Source organism: Peromyscus californicus, unplaced genomic scaffold (genome assembly GCF_007827085.1).
Source record: "Peromyscus californicus insignis strain IS unplaced genomic scaffold, ASM782708v3 Scaffold_20__1_contigs__length_68692818, whole genome shotgun sequence".
In the NCBI taxonomy this organism is placed as follows: Eukaryota; Metazoa; Chordata; class Mammalia; order Rodentia; family Cricetidae; genus Peromyscus; species Peromyscus californicus.
In genome coordinates, this window is record NW_026294503.1 from 48,957,590 (window position 1) to 48,974,653 (window position 17,064).

At 53.1% G+C, this 17,064-nt stretch overlaps 1 protein-coding gene across 1 annotated transcript in view; it reads left to right on the top strand.

The window, feature by feature from the left end:
• The window catches only part of Parvb (parvin beta), a 90,143-nt gene that overhangs the window by 25,024 nt on the left and 48,055 nt on the right, over positions 1-17,064 (top strand). The window lies entirely within an intron of this gene.

Consider the following 17,064-nt stretch of genomic DNA (forward strand, 5'->3'; position numbering starts at 1 on the left):
CTTCCCGCTTCACTGAGCTTTGTTCCTACGTGGCCGAGTCGGTATTGTGAGCGTGCTCCGGGGTTCGAGTGGATTTGTAAGCCCAGAACTCAATGGATGATTTGGACAGCACTTGGCTAGTGTGCTGGGAACTGCAGGAGACAGACAGCCACAGCAGAGACAGAGGGCCACACGTGGCTCTGTGCCTCTGTCACCCTGGCAGGCATGAGAGGACCTCTTACCACACCAAACAGCTCTTTGGGGACACCACTGGGGTTTGTCTTCCTGTTCACTGTGTACCCAGAGAGCATCAGAGCTAGGGATTGAGGCTCGGCTTGCAAGAACACCCCACTATCACTCCAGGTGCAGGTACAGGCTGTAGCTTGTGAAGGGGCTGCTGGGAAGTGGGTTTCTATGCCCTCCTTGGTTTAGCTCATTTGTGGAACCCTGGGAAACTGTTCTCTTTTGTGCATTGTTTATTAAGAAAGCCCAGCAAAGGACTGGGATGAATAGTGGGATGAGGAGGGGTGTGGTGAATCTGAGAGACTCTGAACACAGGAGCATCCCTTCTGGAGCTAAGGCAGGCCATTGTCCCAACATGAGGGCATGTCTTGTCAACTGGGAAGCCCTCCAAACTGTGCTAGGTAAGGGATTTTTACAGAGGCGTCACCTGAAGCCAGGACAGATGAGAGGCTCAGACCGCAGCCCCTTCCCTCTCCAGAAGTCAGGAGAGCTGGCATTTCCAAGCTTCTCATGGTACCTTGGTCCTTCTGGGACCAGTCCCATGCAGGAACCTCCACAAGCTGCCTCATTAGAACAAAAGATGCTCCTGTCTCCCAAGGAATGACAAGGGTTTTAGGAACCTGGGTCAGGAACCCAGGTACAGATCAAATAAGCAGGGCTAGCGATGTTTCTAAACTCTTCAATGTGCAGGAGGTCCCAAGGGCTTTAAGGCACTCCTGTCTCTCTAGTACCTGGGTTGCAACCCACGACCTTGACCTTGTACATGCTAGGGACACACTAAGCATCCCCCCTCCTGCATTTCTTCTTTGCATGCTATGTTAACATCCTCATCACGTCAACAAAACACCTTGAGGGAAGAGAGGTTTATCTGGGCTGGTGGTGCAGAGGATTTCGTCCGTGGCCAAGGGAAGTTGCAACTGCAACTTTGCACATCTTGGTGGGACCTTCCTCCTGGTGTGGTGCTGCCTAGCGCTGCCTGTCTCAAAGCTGAGCCCTTTAGGGAATGCTGGCGGCCTCTCTGAGGGGTGGCTCCCTCTCTCCTTGCTGAACCTACCTGGGCTGTGGAGCATCTGTGGAGCACTGATCGAGGCCCTGAATCCTTCTGCCAGCTATAGGCTGATAGACTTGTAAGACCGATGGAGCAGGAAGATCCTGCCACGGTCACGGTGGTCATCACGACATCAGCGCGCAGCTTATTCCTGCATGCCTGGGGAGACACTGTGTGAGCAACCTCTGCTCTGCCAGTGGGATAGAAGTGCAGCATGCATGCCACACACAGGGCATATGCTCCGTGTGGGCACACGGGAGGCCATCGAGGTTCTGCCTCGCTACACTTGGCTCATTAGGACAGAGTGTGCCTGCCGATCAGAGACAACTGTCTGTGAGCTTCTGGGGGCACAGCAGCCTTGTCCAGCTTGTGTTTCTAGCATCCTTTGGTGGCATTGGGAGATCACGTGGAATAATGGATCTACAGTGTCTAGGTGTTCCTTAAGTGTGGTCTTCAAGCTGAAACTGCCCACTCGGGTAAGAAGCGACACACAGCTGTAGTTATAATTACAACCACTAGCAACTGGTGATGGCAGACATTATATGAGTTCATTGATCACAGACGGCCCGAGAGGTCCATCGGGGTTCCCTTCTGCACTCTACAAATAGCTGCAGAGTACGCGGGGCTCAAAGCCCAGGCAGAGTGTCCTGTGGCTGCAGAAAAGGGGATGTATTGCAGGCAAAGGCCATAGAATTTTACCTTGGCTTCCTCTTCTGCACTTTCAGAATCTTCTTTTGCAAAAAAAACTCAAAAAAACAAAAAACAAAACAAAACAAAAACAAAAAACAAAAAAAGCAAAACAAAAAAGTCAGGATTGCTGGGACACACCAGTAATCCTAGCACTCTGCAGGCTGAGCCAGGAGGATCAGGAGTTTCAGGCCGTTCAGGGGTGTGTATAGAGATCTGTTCCCACAAAACTGAAACACAAAACACAGTTCTGCTTGGCTTAAGCGGTTGATTAATTTGATTTCTGTTGTCGTGGTAACAGGTGACAGGCACTCAGCACCCTTGTGTTTCGTCTTCTGTGTACTTGACAACTAGGAGACGCTACTGCCTGGCCATGTCACCCTCCACTGGGGTCATAGAGCTGTCCCCAAGAGATGGCAGACCCTTGCCCCTCCCCAGACCTCAAGGTAGCTCAGAGTTGGGAATTTCCTGGTCACTTTGCTGCAGAGTTTGGTGGGACTCAAGTCACCCCACAGGGTGGTTGTCCCCCTCCATTCTCAGCGCCACCAGGGCCTCTGGGGAGCATCTGGTAGGGGGAATTGCCACCGTGGTTCCTGAAGTTGCATATGATGTGGCCAGTGGCATTATCTTATCAAACAGCCCTGGCCTCTGTGGCTTCCTCAGGGGCTCCTTATTTGCAAGTCATGGTGGTGATGTCCCTGTGACCCTTATGACACATGTGCATCCCCCCTGCCTGGACAGTGCCTGTGGCTGCTTGCTTGTGGATCTAGAGAGCACCCCTGACACCCGCCTTGGCCTCACGTTGCTGACAGTGAGTTGTCCCTTTCCCTGCTCAGTCAGTGCTGCTGTGGCCCTGCTCTTTGGGGATTATTTTGCAAGAATGGGCCCTGGGCTGGCCTTTTCCTGGGAAGGTGGTGGGATGCTGGTGTCCATGATGGGGAAGGAGGACCCTTGGTCATCTTGTGGCAGTCAAGGGAGATGAGGGTCTAACTTGTGGGGTGGGCCATGTGGATCTTTGGAACCAGAAGAGTGGGACTTGGGACATTGTCAGCCACAAGCTGTGGTTAGAATTTGTGTGTGTGTGTGTGTGTGTGTGTGTGTGTGTGTGTGTGTGTGTAGTGTAGAGTGCACATGCCGCAGCCAGCATGTGCAGTCAGAGGGGAGTCTGTTCTCTCTACTAATAGGGGTCCTGTAGAAGGAACTCAGTCTTGGTGGGGAGCGCATTTCCCTGCTTTAGCCATTTCTCCAGCCCCATCTTGGCATTGGAGCAGCCAGGGGGAGGCATTTAGAGCTGGGTAGGCCCGAGAAGCCGGACCTCCTCCGTGCTCACTGTGAATGGTGACCCAGCATCCGTTTTTTAATGTGTGAGCACTGGGGTAGCTGATGTCCTTGTGACAGTTTTTCTTTCACAGCGGCGTCACCTGGAGCCCAGAGAGGTTAAACCACCTGCCTCAGGTCACTCAGCAAGTGGGAGTGGGCTGTAGGGGCTGATCCAGTGACCTGGTTCCCAGTCAAGGCTCCTTCACCTCCTCTTCACCCTCCACCGCCCAGACTGTTGGACTGTTGTGTGACTCTGGCACCATGCCTCTTTGGTGGCGTAGGGAATACTCATGGTGTCTTTGCCACTACAGAATCCCTGACAGAAACCACCGAAGGAAGGAAGGAAGGGTCATTTCGAGGGTTCAGTCCATAATGGCAGGAAGGTGTCCACTGCCAGGAAGCAGAGAGAAGTGAATGCTGGTGCTCAGCTCTTATTTGCTATTGCGTGTGTGCGCACACGCATGTGCATGTGTGTTGTGTGTGTGTTCTGAAGATGGAACTTAGGTGTCAGGCACTATCCCTCTGAGAGGTGTGGGATTTGCAGAAGTAGACCTGGTAAGTGGGCCCCTGTTCAGCCCCACCCCCTACCTGCTCTATTGGCTTCGAGACACAGTCCCACCTGATGACCTGCTGGATGTGTTCCTGTGGGTGGAGAGCTGCAGAGACAGAGAAGGTCTATGTGTCCTTTAGGAGAGGGACCCAGGGCTCCAGCAGCATGGTGCCTGTATTGCAGTCCCGGGTATGAAGGAGCTGCCCAGTTCCCCCAGGTGTCCACCACTCTCCCCACCGTCCTTGTTCCCAGTATCTCCCCTGGAGCAGTGTGTCACATCCTGCTCCGGTTGGCCGTCTTGCTGCAGAGCCCTGTGCTCAACTCCTGCTGGCCCAAGAGAGAGAGATGCCAGCAGCGGAGGCGTCTCTCTCCCGCAAGCTTTAATGCTTTTTTTAAAAGGCTTGCGCATTTATCTGTGTGCATCTGTGCATGCCTGTGCCACAGCGTGTGTGGTAAGTCAGAGGACAAGTTGCGTAGAAGTCAGTTCTTGCCTTCTACCCTGTGGGCCCCGGGAATCGAACTCAGAAGGTCAGGCTTGGCAGCAAGCACCTTTATCCACCGAGCCATCCCACTGGCCCCCTTTCTGGCTTGTTTTCAGATAAGGTCTCATTCTATAGCCAGGCTGGCCTCTACCCCTGAGGAATCCTCCTGTTTCAGCTTCCTGAGTGCTGGGACCACAGGCCTGTGCCACCATGCCTGACCGGAGCTGAGTTTGGAAGGAGTGTCCTGCAGGAAGCAGCCAGTGCTGCTTGGTTCCGCCTCTTCTCCTCTTCTTTTCTCCCTTCTTTTCCCCTCCCCTCTCTCAAGGCTGAGAGAGCTTCCAGAGCATTCTTAGGTGTGTCTGACGTCCCTGGCTGCTGTGATGGGGAAAGGACCTCAGAACTGACTTGGCTGCAATGAGAGTATCAGCACTTTGCTGCCTTCCCTGGGCACATGGCAGCTCCCTCCTTGAGTAGCTACACCCTTCCAGCCTGCTGCGGTCAGACAACCCATAGAGGAAGTGGGTGGCAGGCTTGGATAGAGGTCTGCTTCCTGCTCTATGGAGCTGGCCCTGAAGTCTCTGGTCCTTCCCCAGCGTCTCTCTCATCCTTCTGGATTGGGGACTTCCAGCTGGATGCTGAATGGGGCAAGGGGAGGGAAGGGGAGAATACAGAGCGGGCAGCTTTCTGATGGGGAAGTTGGAGGAGCACTCCCTGCCCCTGGCTTATGACACCCATGCTGGCCACAGGACCTTACAGTGAAGGGCATGTTTCCGTGTTCTTAAGTCCCCCCCCACCTGCCAGAAACAGGAAGATGGAAGATTGGAAGGACAGTCACCTTCAGAACACAGTTTCCAGGCCGCCTCCTCCAGGGCCTCAAGGGAGCCGGCGGCCTGTGTGTAGATTTGAAAATGCCCATGCAGTTCTCAAGGACTTGGTGCTTGGGGAATGACAGCAGGGTAGAGGATACACTTGCCCTGTTGGCTCGGGTCCAGGGAGGTGGTCCTGGGGACAAAGAAGAGACACAAAGCTTCGGGAGGAAGGAGGCTTATGGGGCACAGCTGTGGCTGCAAAGGGCAAGCAATTAGCACACCTCCGACTGTTCCTGTGAACTATTAAATGGCCAGGCAGGCGGAAAGCTGGAGGTAGCCTGGCCCCATCATCCGCCTTTTAGCCCGGAGCTGCCAGGCTAAGCCTTCTGAGAGGCCAGCTCAGGGGAGGTGGCTACCCATCCATCCATCCTGTGGCGTCTGCACATAAAAGTCAATGCATGTTTGGAGATCTGCTCTCTAGAGGTCAATCCCCCACCCCCCAACCTCCCCACCCCTGGCCTTGGTGTCTTGCCGTGGCTCCTTGCTGCGAGGAACAATGCTGTTATGCACAGTGAGGTTAAATGGCTTTCCTATCTGTTTAATGTCCTTCTGCTGTGTGACCCAGGCTCCTCCGTTTCCACAGCTCTTGAATGGCCAGGGAGAGAGTACACAGGGCTGTTTAAGCGTGCTGGCAGCCAGCCCTTCTTGTTTTTCTTCCTTTCTTTCTTTTTGAGATAGTCTCTCTATCTAGCCCTGGCTGTCTTGGAAGTCACTGCGTAGTCCAGGCTGGTCTTGAACTCACCGAGCATCTCCTGCCTCCTGAGTGCTGGGATTAAAGCAGCGTGCTCCTGGGCTTGGCCTTTGCTGTTGCCGTGGCAACAAAGCACCAGACCCTGCGTGGTTAGAACAACATGGGTCTGTCACCTTACAGCCCTCAGAGTCATCAGTCAGGGTGAGGGCAGGGCTTTACAACCTTCTGGAAACTTCAGTGAGGATCCATCTTTGCCCTCTTCCAGTTCAGGGAGGGACCTGGGTTGTCTCTTCTCCTCTCCAGTCATCAACCCTGGGTCTCCCGACTGTCTCTGCTCCAGGCTCATGGCTTCTTCTCCTTCTGCCTGGAAATCCCAGGGGGCCACTTGCACTCCCACGCTAACCACAGTATGCATCCAATGGCCTTTTTGCTTGTCGCAGAAGGGGGAGCACGATGCAGCCATAAAAGGTTCAGGAGCTTAATCCCAGCACTCGGGAGGCAGAGGCAGGTGCATCTCTGTGAGTTCGAGGCCAGCCTGGTCTACAGAGTGAGTTCCAGCCAAGGCTAAACAGAGAAACCCTGTCTCAGGAGGAGGAAAAAAAAAAAAAAAGAAAAAAAGAAGAAAAAAAGCAGAAGAAAAGCAGCCCAGTGAGTTATAGTGATATGATAGTCCCTAGGAAGGAATGTTAAGTCAGATGTGGCGACAAACACCTACAATCCCAGCATTTGGGCTAACGAGGCAGGAGAATTATGAATCTGAGGCTAGCTTGGATTATGTATCAAGATTCTTCTAAAAACCAAACAAACAAATAAAAACAAAAAAAATGGAGAAAAATCAATATAAATCAATACAAAGACTGATTAAAGTTGTGGAATGCTGGACCATTTGCTCCTGAACTCACTGAGGATCAGCCAGATGTTCTCTGAGCAGTTTGTCTGCTCAGTGTGGTGCCGTAAGGCAGGAGACAGGCAGGTGACAGGCAGGTGACATGCAGGTGACATGCCTGCCCTTTACAGAAGTGATGGCAGCGAAACCTTTGGCGCAGATGCGTCCAACAGTGACAAGTGACAGTGCCTGGGAAGAAAGGAGCTGGCAGAGGTGCTGGGAATGTGCTGGGAAGTGTGTGGAGTGTGTCGGTCCCAACACTGTTGGGGTAGGGAGTATGTTTTTAGCCCTGACTCCTTCTCTGGGGCACTTCCCTCAGAGGCCTGGCCTGAAGTGAAAAATCAGTCCCCGCGGGTGTGAATCCATTGGGGCTGGGTGGAGCAGGCTATTTCTAGCTGGATGAAACACCACACAGACACCCTGAATGTCTGGTAGGAGTCCAGCTCACAGAGCCCAGTGCTAGTGTTCTGAGTACCCCACTTATGAGCGTCCCACTTGTCCAGGCCTTGCCTTTTTTTTTTTTTTTTTTTTTTTTTTTTTCTCTCAGCAAAAGAAAATGAACTGGACCCCACAGCGTCTCATCTGACAGCTATTGCACAAATGACCGCTAGAGGGAGCTATGCCCATAGCGTTCCTGCTCCCGGCCCAGGAGGGGGGTTCCCATGGCAGGTGTACAGTAGAGCCTCTTTTTTATGTTGTTGTTGTTGTTGTTAATGGCTTAATGATTTAACCTTCTTATTTTCTCAGCAGAACCAATTTGGACTTCCCTGGGTATGTGGGGACATTACCGATCAGATTAATTAATGCTAGTTCCACAGTTGGGAAGCCTGCCTCCCCGGCTCTGCCGAGGAGTTAAACCTTCCCGCCGCTGGTTCTGTTTTCCTGATGCAACACAGTGCATTTCTCTATCTGTGCTGAGCTTGACCAGGCTTGTTCTGCTGTTTCGGGTGACCAGCGGATTTCATGCCCAGCCTGCCTTGGTGAGCGCTCTGTGCAGCTTTCACGGAGGGACGTGATTGTTGCCGCCACAGGCAGGGAGATTTGGGGCCTGCTCTTTGGATGGTTATGAGTTTCTTGTGGGTTTTGCATTTCCCTTCCTTCCACTACTACTACTTCTTCTTCTTCTTCTTCTTCTTCTTCTTCTTCTTCTTCTTCTTCTTCTTCTTCTTCTTCTTCTTCTTCTTCTTCTTCTTCTTTTCTCTCTCTCTCTCTCTCTCTCTCTCTCTCTCTCTCTCTCTCTCTCTCTCTCTCTCTGTGTCTCTGTCTCATGAGCTAGAGACAAGTTTTCACGACTAGTGATTAAAATCACTTTGAAGTGTTGTCGAAAAGGCAGTGTGATTGTGATCGACGAGAAGAAGTGTAACAAAAGCATCCCTCATAAGTCACGGACTCCGAGGCTTGCAGCAGAAGGCCTGCTGAGGCCTGTGGGTTAGATTCAGGGATCATTGGCACCTGAGCTGAGGGCCAGGGGCAAGAAAACGGATGGCGAGCCAGGGGACCCCCTTCTGGGCAGCAGGAGGCTGACTTCAGCGGCTTGTCAGAGGTTGGGACTCAAAGCAGGGGCTGAAGTCCTCCAGACAGATGAAATAGTGACCCTGGCTGGATATGATGTCACATACTGCAATTCCAACCCTTGGGAGGCCGAGGCAAGGAGAGCTGAGAGTTCCAGGACAGCCTGAACCACTGTTCTGGCTGGTTTTATGGCAACTTGACATAAGGTATAGTCATCTGAGAGGAGGGAGCCTCAACTGAGAAAATGTCTTCATAAGATTGGGCTGTAAGTAGACAAGCCTTAGGGCATTTTCTTAATTAGTGGTTGATGGAGGAGGAGGGTCCAGCCCATCATGGATGGGACTCCCCCTGGGCTGGTGGTCCTGGGTTCTATAAGAAAGAGGACTGAGCAAGCCATGAGGAGCAAGCCAGGAAACAGCATCCTTCCATGGCCTCTGCATCAGCTCCTGCCCTGCTTGAGTTCCTGTCTTGACTTCCTTCAGTGATGGACTTATGATGTGGAAGTGTAAGCCAGATAAACCTTTTCATAATAGCAATAGTAACCCTAACTAAGACAGTCTCGAAAAGTAAGGGCTGGGGACATAATTCAGTGGTAGAGCGCTTGCCTAGCGTGTGTGAGACCCTGGGGTTTGACCCTAGTGGTGACCTGGGCCCCTGCAGCGGAGGTCCCAGAGGTCCCTGACCTTCTTCAGAGGCCTGTGCTTCTTGCTCCTCCCCCCACCCCCCTGCATCTGTTCCTCCATACTTCCTTCCCCGCTGGACTGTGGCTGCATTTTAACTTTACGACAGCTTTTCGAACCTAGGTGGCCCTGCACCTCCCATAGACATTGTACTTGCTCATGTCGGAACCTGCTTTCTGCAGGGACGTGGGGTGGGGGGCGGGGGGGGGCAGAGACTGTGCCTTTGCAGAGCTGGCTGCAGCCAGGGTGGGATGCTTATCCCTGAGGCCTGGTGGGCATCTGCTGGAATCCTCACTGCCCATACCTCAAGTGCCTGGGCAGAGAATCCAGAACTTCCCAATAGGCCCAGCCTGGTCTTGAGGGTGGACATTTGAGGTCTGGGTCCTTTGATAATCGGTGACCTTGGCACTGCTTTCTGAATCTCCTGAGCATTGTGTGGCACTGGCAGAGAGCTGAGGCTTCCAGAACGTGGAGTTAACACAGTTCTGTTCTGGTGAGCTCAGGTGGAGTGGATGAGTCTTAAGTCTTGCTAAATGTGGCCCAGCCTGGGAGCTGGTGAGGGGGTGAGAAGGAGTGGAGAGACCTCAATCTCGCCCTTAGCCTCTCTACACAGCAGACAGTTGTCATGACAGCCTCATGATCCTGCCCAGTTAGTATCCCCTGCAGTGAAGGGTACTGTGTCCACGGCTGTTCTGTGAGGCTCCCCTCCCTGTTTCTCTGGACTGTAGTGACTGTCAGCCGAGGTCCAGAACTGGGAGATGACTTCCAGTCGGGCACAGGCAGATGGAAAGTTCTGGCTGCACTTCCAGCAGTAGCTGTGGGCTGTGGCCCCAGGGAGGGTGCATGGGCTGAGTAAAGGCACTGTGGTCTGAGCTCTTTCGGGGAGGCCTAGCCAGAGGGAGGAGAGGGTACTGGAAAAGTCATCCGGGCCAGGTGACTGGTGGCTGGTGACATTGTGGCATGTGGGGACTGGATTCTGGAGGCAGTAGAGGACTGTGTTGGAGGAAGGGCTGGATGGGTCAGTGTCTAGGGAGCACAGTGGATTGGGTGGGTGGGCGGCGATACTCAGGTGTTAGAGACCAGCCGACGCTCATGCCTGGCTGACAGCTGGTTAGCCTCTAGAATTCTCCCTCCTGTTCAGAAGCCGAGTTGAAGAAGCTGGCCCATGAGGCTTTGCATGTGGGGAGACAGCTAGGCTGCCTTTTATCCTTTGAGGACCATATTCTCTATGAGCCAGGCGGCCTTGGCCCTCCCGTCCCCGATTCAGCCTGCCCAGGGGCCCTCTATGGTAAACTTGACATTTCACTGTGAACCCAGAAACCTTTCTTCCTATTCAAGGCGTTTTTCTGTAGTTCTAACATTTTTCTGATCACCCTGGGGAACAGAAGGGAAGAAAAAGACTGTGTTTGGGGGCTGAGGGAATTGTCTGTTTAACCCTGGCTCTGAGCTTCAGCTGCACACACACACACACACACACACACACACACACACACACACACACACACACATGAAACCAGGCATCGTGCGGTGATCACACCTAGTTCCTGAGACAGATGCATTCTGCCTGGCGTGGAGGGGGGGGGTGTCTCTGTCTCCGGGAAACCTGCGTGAATGGTTGGTCTGCCCTCATGAAAGTAGAGGCGGCTGAGCGTGGCCCAAGGCTGGTTACCCCAATCCACCCCTAATCTCAGGGCGGCTTCCTGCCCCTTGGCTCATGGAGGCTGCAATGCTGTAATTGGGTTCTTGGCGACCCACGACTGCTAGGCTAATGTGAGCCTTACTGGGAGACCTCTTTTCCATCCAGCAAAGTGGTTGGGAGGTGATCTGTAGGTGACAGTCACTGTCTCTGTTCTGGGTAGCTTTCTCTGGGTGAAGTCCTCTGCTCTCTCCTTCCTATGTCTCTTCTGCTCATGCATTCAGGGCCTGGTGTTGCGCTGTATGCATGACCACGGCGATGACCTGAGACCTGATTCTGGGCACAGGGAAGTGAGTATGTTCCAGAGTGGCCCTAACTCCATCTAGGATGGGTGGGTGGGTGCAATGAGAGTATATCCTAGGCATTTGTGATAAGAGAAGGGCACCTCAAGTGTGGGCAAAGTGTGGCCTAACAGGACCTGGCTCCCGTGGGCTTTGAGGAAGGTACAGGGGTGGGGGAGGAGAGGGCACAGCTGAATTTGTGAGAGGTCAGTCCCTTATCAGGAATCTTTGGGAACCACCAAGAAGTGTGGGCTTTACTTTGGAGCTTTCCACCCTGGGCCAGTGACAGGGCCAGCTTGGGTTGCTGGGAAGATGGCTGTGTCCGATGGGAACTCCTCTATTTAAAATGTTAGTGGAGCAAAAGGCCCAGAGTGTCCCAGGGTCAGGTATGTCTTTCAAAGACTCAGCGTGGGTGTGACTGTGCCTCATTCTTTCATCACACTGGTTCCTTTGGCGTGAGACAGAGTACCAGCTTGGCTATTGGAGCGGGGAGTATGCAGTTGGCCATCAGCTGGTGAGCTGGAGGCAGGTCTTACCCTCCAACAGCCTTCCTGGGATCCCAGAGGTTCTAGAGGTCATCTTCATTCAGCAATGGCTCCTGATGTGGGCCAGTGGCCTCCTTTCCACTGTACCCTTTTAAAATGCACATGTTCTCTTTTGTTAGTGTCTGAACTTATTTTAGTGTCTCAAGAAGTACAGTAGGCCCCAGCAGAACAAGTCCATAAATCAATAGTTTAAGTCCCGGTCACATTCTATTCCTAGGCCTTGCCAACATAGTGCAGAAACGACCTACTCTTAGAAATTACTGAGTTAACACACTGGAACATCCTGTGCTCAGTACCCTGGGCCGTGGCCTGTGTGGGAAAACCAAACCCATTTCTCATGAGCAGCAGTCCAGCTGGGCCTCGATGGTGAAGAGGCTATCTCTCTGACGTTTGAACATCGTTCCCTCTTTCCTGCATCTGGGGCAGAGCGGCAGACTCTCCCTGGGTTCCCTAGCCTAACCACGCTTCACACTGGGTGTGGCCTCATCCATCCTGCCGGTGGTCCTCATGTTTGGTGCTGAACTCCGCTGTCATGGATCAGCCTTGCACGCCAAGGTCTGCGTGTGTGCACGTGTCAGGAAGAGTTCTCCAACTTGAATTCCGTCCCTCACCCCTGTGCACGTCTGAGGATGTCAGAAAGGTCGCTGCAGCAGTTGGCCTCAGCTGCCCAGACTGATGACATTTTCACTCTTTCTTACATCTTATTGGGGTCAGCTCTTGTCTGAGCTAGGAGAGCCTCACGTGCAGCAGCCCAAGTTGATTTCTTTTCAGAGAGGCTCTGAAGAAGCCCTTTGTGACTGGTGAATTAGAACTTCGACAGAGTTAGCGAATTCACAGAAAACTCCTGTTCCCAGGCTCGGCTCTCAGAGGTGTCCTGGGGTCTCTGTTGCTGGCTCACGGGGGCCCTGCACCCCCTTGGCTAGGAGAAGAGATGGGGGAGACAGACAATGGGCTCTTTGTCTCCTCCATTCTTCCGAGGCTCCGTAGAGTGCTGTGTCTTTGAGCAGGTCTAGGCAGGGCACCGCTGGGTGCCAGCCTGTGGAGGGCTGGTTAAGTGCCCCAAATTGAGGCGTTTTTTCCGCTACCGGTTTCAGATTCTCCTTTTGATGTGCAGCAGGTGTGGCATGGCCCCTTTTGTGAGAGTTTTGCTTTGATCCTGGTTCAGAGTGGGTTTGCTGAGATTTCCCCCGGCCATGATCCTTTGTTCTCTGTGAAAACCGGGAAGTGTATCTATGGTACAGAAAGTCCCTGTGGGCACTGTGTGATGCCGCTGCTTTGCGGATGTCCGTCGATGGAGTCACCATTGCTCTGCCTGCAGCCCCTTCCCCCCAGCCCTGCCCTGAAGACCCCTCCTCTCACTGTGAGGGGCTTGCACCCCAGTTTTCCAGGCCCGTGTCCCTGTCTCGGGGTGAGCAGTTGAGAGTAGCTGCACGTGCCCATGTTTCTCCCCCGCTTTGAGGGAGGCTAGGTCTTCTACCAGCCCGCTTCTCAAAGCCCTGTTTTCCTAATGATGTCAAAAGGAAAAAAAAATGGCTGCCCCTCCCCCACCCCCTCCCCCCCAAAATCTTTTTTTTTTTTTCCTTAAGAGCCTGGGTATAAATAAATAAATAAATGGAGCCATACAAAGAAAAGGATAAAGAATAAAATCGAAGCTGTGAGCTCGGCGCTTGGCCTGAGGTATAAATAGCAGGCTCTTAGGAGGCGCCCAGTGATGGCCGTGAGGGGGCGGGCAGGGGGCTTCTGAAGCTGTCTTTTTCCCTCTGAGACTGTAAGTCAAGAAAGGTGCTCCCCTCCACCCCCAGATTGTTTCTTTTTTAAGTTTTAATCAAGAAAAATTCGAGACCAGGTCTTATGTAGCCCAGGCTGGCCCTCCAACTCACAACGCGGCTGAGAATGACCTTGATTGAGCTGGCCCTGCTTAGCCTCCACTTGCCCCAGGCCAGGATTAAAGGTGTGCATTCCTGCATCTAACTTTTTGCTTTCTAAGCCTTACCGAGTCTTTGGGGAGGGAGGGAGGAGACAAGAGGCTTGCCTCAGTCACCCTGTCCTCTCTTTTCTGTCTTCCTCTCTCCCTTCCCTTGACCTCCATCTCTCCTTCCCTGGCTTCCAACTCCATCCCTCTCTGGCTTCCATCTCCCTCCTTCCCTGGCTTCCTCCTCTTGGTCCTCAGCTGGTATTTCTGTGCAACCAGCTCCCTACAAGCCCTGGAGATTCGGTGCATCGAGAGGGCTCCTGGCCAGGAGGGCCATATTGATACCCACTCTTCATGTCTGGCTGCTGGGCTGCGTGCGGACAGGGCGTTCAGCTCAGAACAATGAGGATGCTTGGGAAAGCCAGGCCATAGGCTCCTAGGACTCGGTGTCATCAGAGACCTACCCCAGGTCTGGAGCTGGGCACAGCTAGCAGCACCCAGCCATAGGCATATCACATCTTTGAAGTATGTATCCTCTTGGCATCTGGAGCATAACTTTAAAAACCTCAGCATTCCTGGGATTCACTGAAACCCAGTAGCTCAGTGGGCTGGTCACTGGTGGAGCGGAAGACATAGGTTCTCCAAATCCGTCCTCGAAAGACTGGTGGGTCCTCGGAGCTGCCCATTGGGTTAACACTGGAAACCGTCCAGCACCGAGTATGATACCTGGAAGACTCAGGCTGGGGCAATGGATCCCTCTACCCTTGGTATCTGTAGGCCCCTGGGCTGGGCCTCCCACCGCCGCCGCCGCCTCCGCCGCCGCCACCGCCACCACCACCGCCGCCACCACCACCACCACCACATACTGCTCTGTATCCCCAAGGCTGCTCCTGAGTCTGACCTTCTTTCAAGACTGGTTCATTGGATGCCTCCTCCAGGAAGTCTCCCATCGTTCTCCCGACATGAAGGACCTGTACCTCCTCCATGCTCTTCCATGGTAGTGGCTCTCCTGAGCCTCCTCAGGTAGCCACCATTGGTCACAGCTAAGCCTCCAACTTATAGCTATGTGTGCAACCCGAGCCAGGTGCTTCTCCATCCCTCTAAACACCTCTGGGAGCAGGGACTGTTCCCACCTTTGTGCTACAGAGGGGAAACTGAGGCTTAGCGAGGTGCAGGGGGCCTGCCTGACCCCACAAGTATGTGGCAGAGTGAGGTTTGAGCTTGGGCTTGGCAGGTTTGGCCAAGTTCACAGCGCTCTTCCTGGGCTCTGAGTCTCTGTTTCCCCAAGGCCTTGAACAGGAAGGACCACCCTGGGGAGAGCATGTGGATCGCAGCCTGGCAGGCTCTGTGTGCGTGCTTCTTCTTTATGAAGGTCACACAGTCCCTGGCCCTGCTTAGTGTTGTTTTTGATGTGCAAGGGCGATGTGGAAATTTCTGTTTTATGTGACCTAGTTTCTGTGCTTTGATAATGGCATTCTCTTTGCCACCCCCCCCTCTGCCCCACCCCCACCCAACTCCGAGATTTTGGAATCAAGTTCACAATCCCAGTCTCTTTCCCCAGGCCCTGGGCTTCATGCCCCAAGTCTAGGTAGGGGGCTGATGCATGTAGTGGCTCCAGAGTCTTTGTTATTATTATTGTTTTATACTTCATTTGTGTTTGTGTGTTCGTGCATGTTGCAGGTACACGTGGAGGCCCGTGGTCACCCTTCATGTTGTGCCTCAGGAGCCGTCCATCTTGCTCTTTCAGATGGGGTCTCTCACTGGGACTGGGGCTGACGGGTTAGGCTAGCTGGCCAGTAAGCTCCAGGGAGCCCCCTGTCTCTGCCTTCCCAGAACTGGGGTTACAGGGGCCAGTGTTGGCTTTTTAATGTGGGTTTTGGAGATTGGTCATGGGCCTTCATGCTTTCTCAGTACTTTACCCACTGGGGTCTTTCTGAGAGGAATGATATGATTCTCCTAGGTGGCTCGCTGGAGTCTCCCTGGACGGCCTCATTCTCAATAGAAACTGTCATTTTTTTCTTTGACTGTCACCCCAACCACTGCACATGGCCTTGGCATAAGGGACCCCCTGTGCTTTTCCCCTGAAGTGTTAGCCGGGTGGGATTTGGGGAAACCTGGTCACTGGGCTGCTGTGGTGTTGAATTTCCCTGGAGAGTTTCTTTTCTTCCTATGTCTGACTCCCTCCATTTCACTATGAAGTGCAAATATTTGCTGGAATTTGGTCTGTTTTCTAAACTCGCCTGGTGTCCCAGGATGGATCTTTGTGTGTCTTTGGGGGGTGGGGGTGGGGCAAAGGGAGTCCACACCCGTTGGTGGTCACTGACTCATGAGAGTTTTTTATAGTTGCCCGCTTCCCTCACAGAGTCATAGTGAGGATTGGGGGATTAGGAAATGATTAGTAGGGGCTGGAGGGATGGCTCAGTGGTTAAGAGCCTTTCCATGCATGACTGAGTCCTATTTATGGATCCCCATGGGTGTGGCCGTCATAATTTTCCTTCCTTTTTTTTTTTTTTTTTTTTGTTGTTGTTTTGAATCTATGATCATCTGTACCATTTTCACCTTTTTGGCTGTTGAGAACAACGTAGCCTTGAACATGGGTGTACAAGTTTACGAGAGGGTCTCCTTTTTCACAAAAAGCTGGACATCAGCATCTTCGCTGATGTGAGAGCTGGTGTCTGTCCTTGTGAAGGCAGAGAGTGGCTTGTCCCCAGACCTGGATCCACAGGCGTGTCTCAAGAGCCGGTCGCGTGTCCTGCTCTAAGCTGGGGACTTGTGTTCTTCAGGCTGCCTGGGAACCTCAGAGAACAAACAGGAAATGCCTCCTGAGGCAGCAGGGTCGGAGGTGTTAACAGCTTGGGGTCTCCCAGCCCGTAGAGTTGGGATCACTTGTGCCATACAGGGTGGTACCCCATCACCTGCTGCTGTGGGTGCTAGGTGACCAACATGTCAAAGCTTTGAGGTGGTGACGGTATTCCAGGCAGAGCTTGGAGGGCGTATCACTGTATATGTTCTGAGGCGGAAGGATAGAGTGGTGGGACACCTGCCGCTGGAGATCTCCTCAGAGAAGATGTGTGATCCGTCGGTGATCGGTACTTTCCACTCAAGCCTGTAAAAAGCTACAGGTCTAGGCCTGGACCCGTCTCTGGATCTTGGGGCTAGAGTCTGGACTCTGAGGTCCAGGGGTATGGAAGCCACCATTTCTGGTTCCAGGGCTCCAGACATGGTAGAGCTTTCTGTAGACAGGAAGAAGCCAAGCCTTGCATCTGTACAAGCTGTCCCCCGTAACCCCCACCCTCCGTGGCTGTGACCAAGGGCCATCAGGGTCTCTGGGGGAGATGAAGGATCCTGTGTGGTGTCATCGGACTGGGGCGCACACTGTCTGAACCTTGCCACTATCCCCCACCCCCAGCTGACATGCATACAAGCTTATGCACAGCTTGCAGTCTCTGGGCCCACACACTGCCAGCATGGAAGCTCGCTCACTCGCTTCCTTAGAGCTCGTTGTTTTTCCTACTGGCCTTGATCCCGATGCTGTTACATTCTATAGAGATTTAAAATCTTAGGAGGAAGCATGTCCCTCCGGGGGCCAGGAGAGACGGTAATAGAGATTTAGTGACTTACCACCTAGAGAATTAGTGGAGCATGTGGGGAGAAAGAGGGCTGTGGGCCATGCCTTGCTGGGT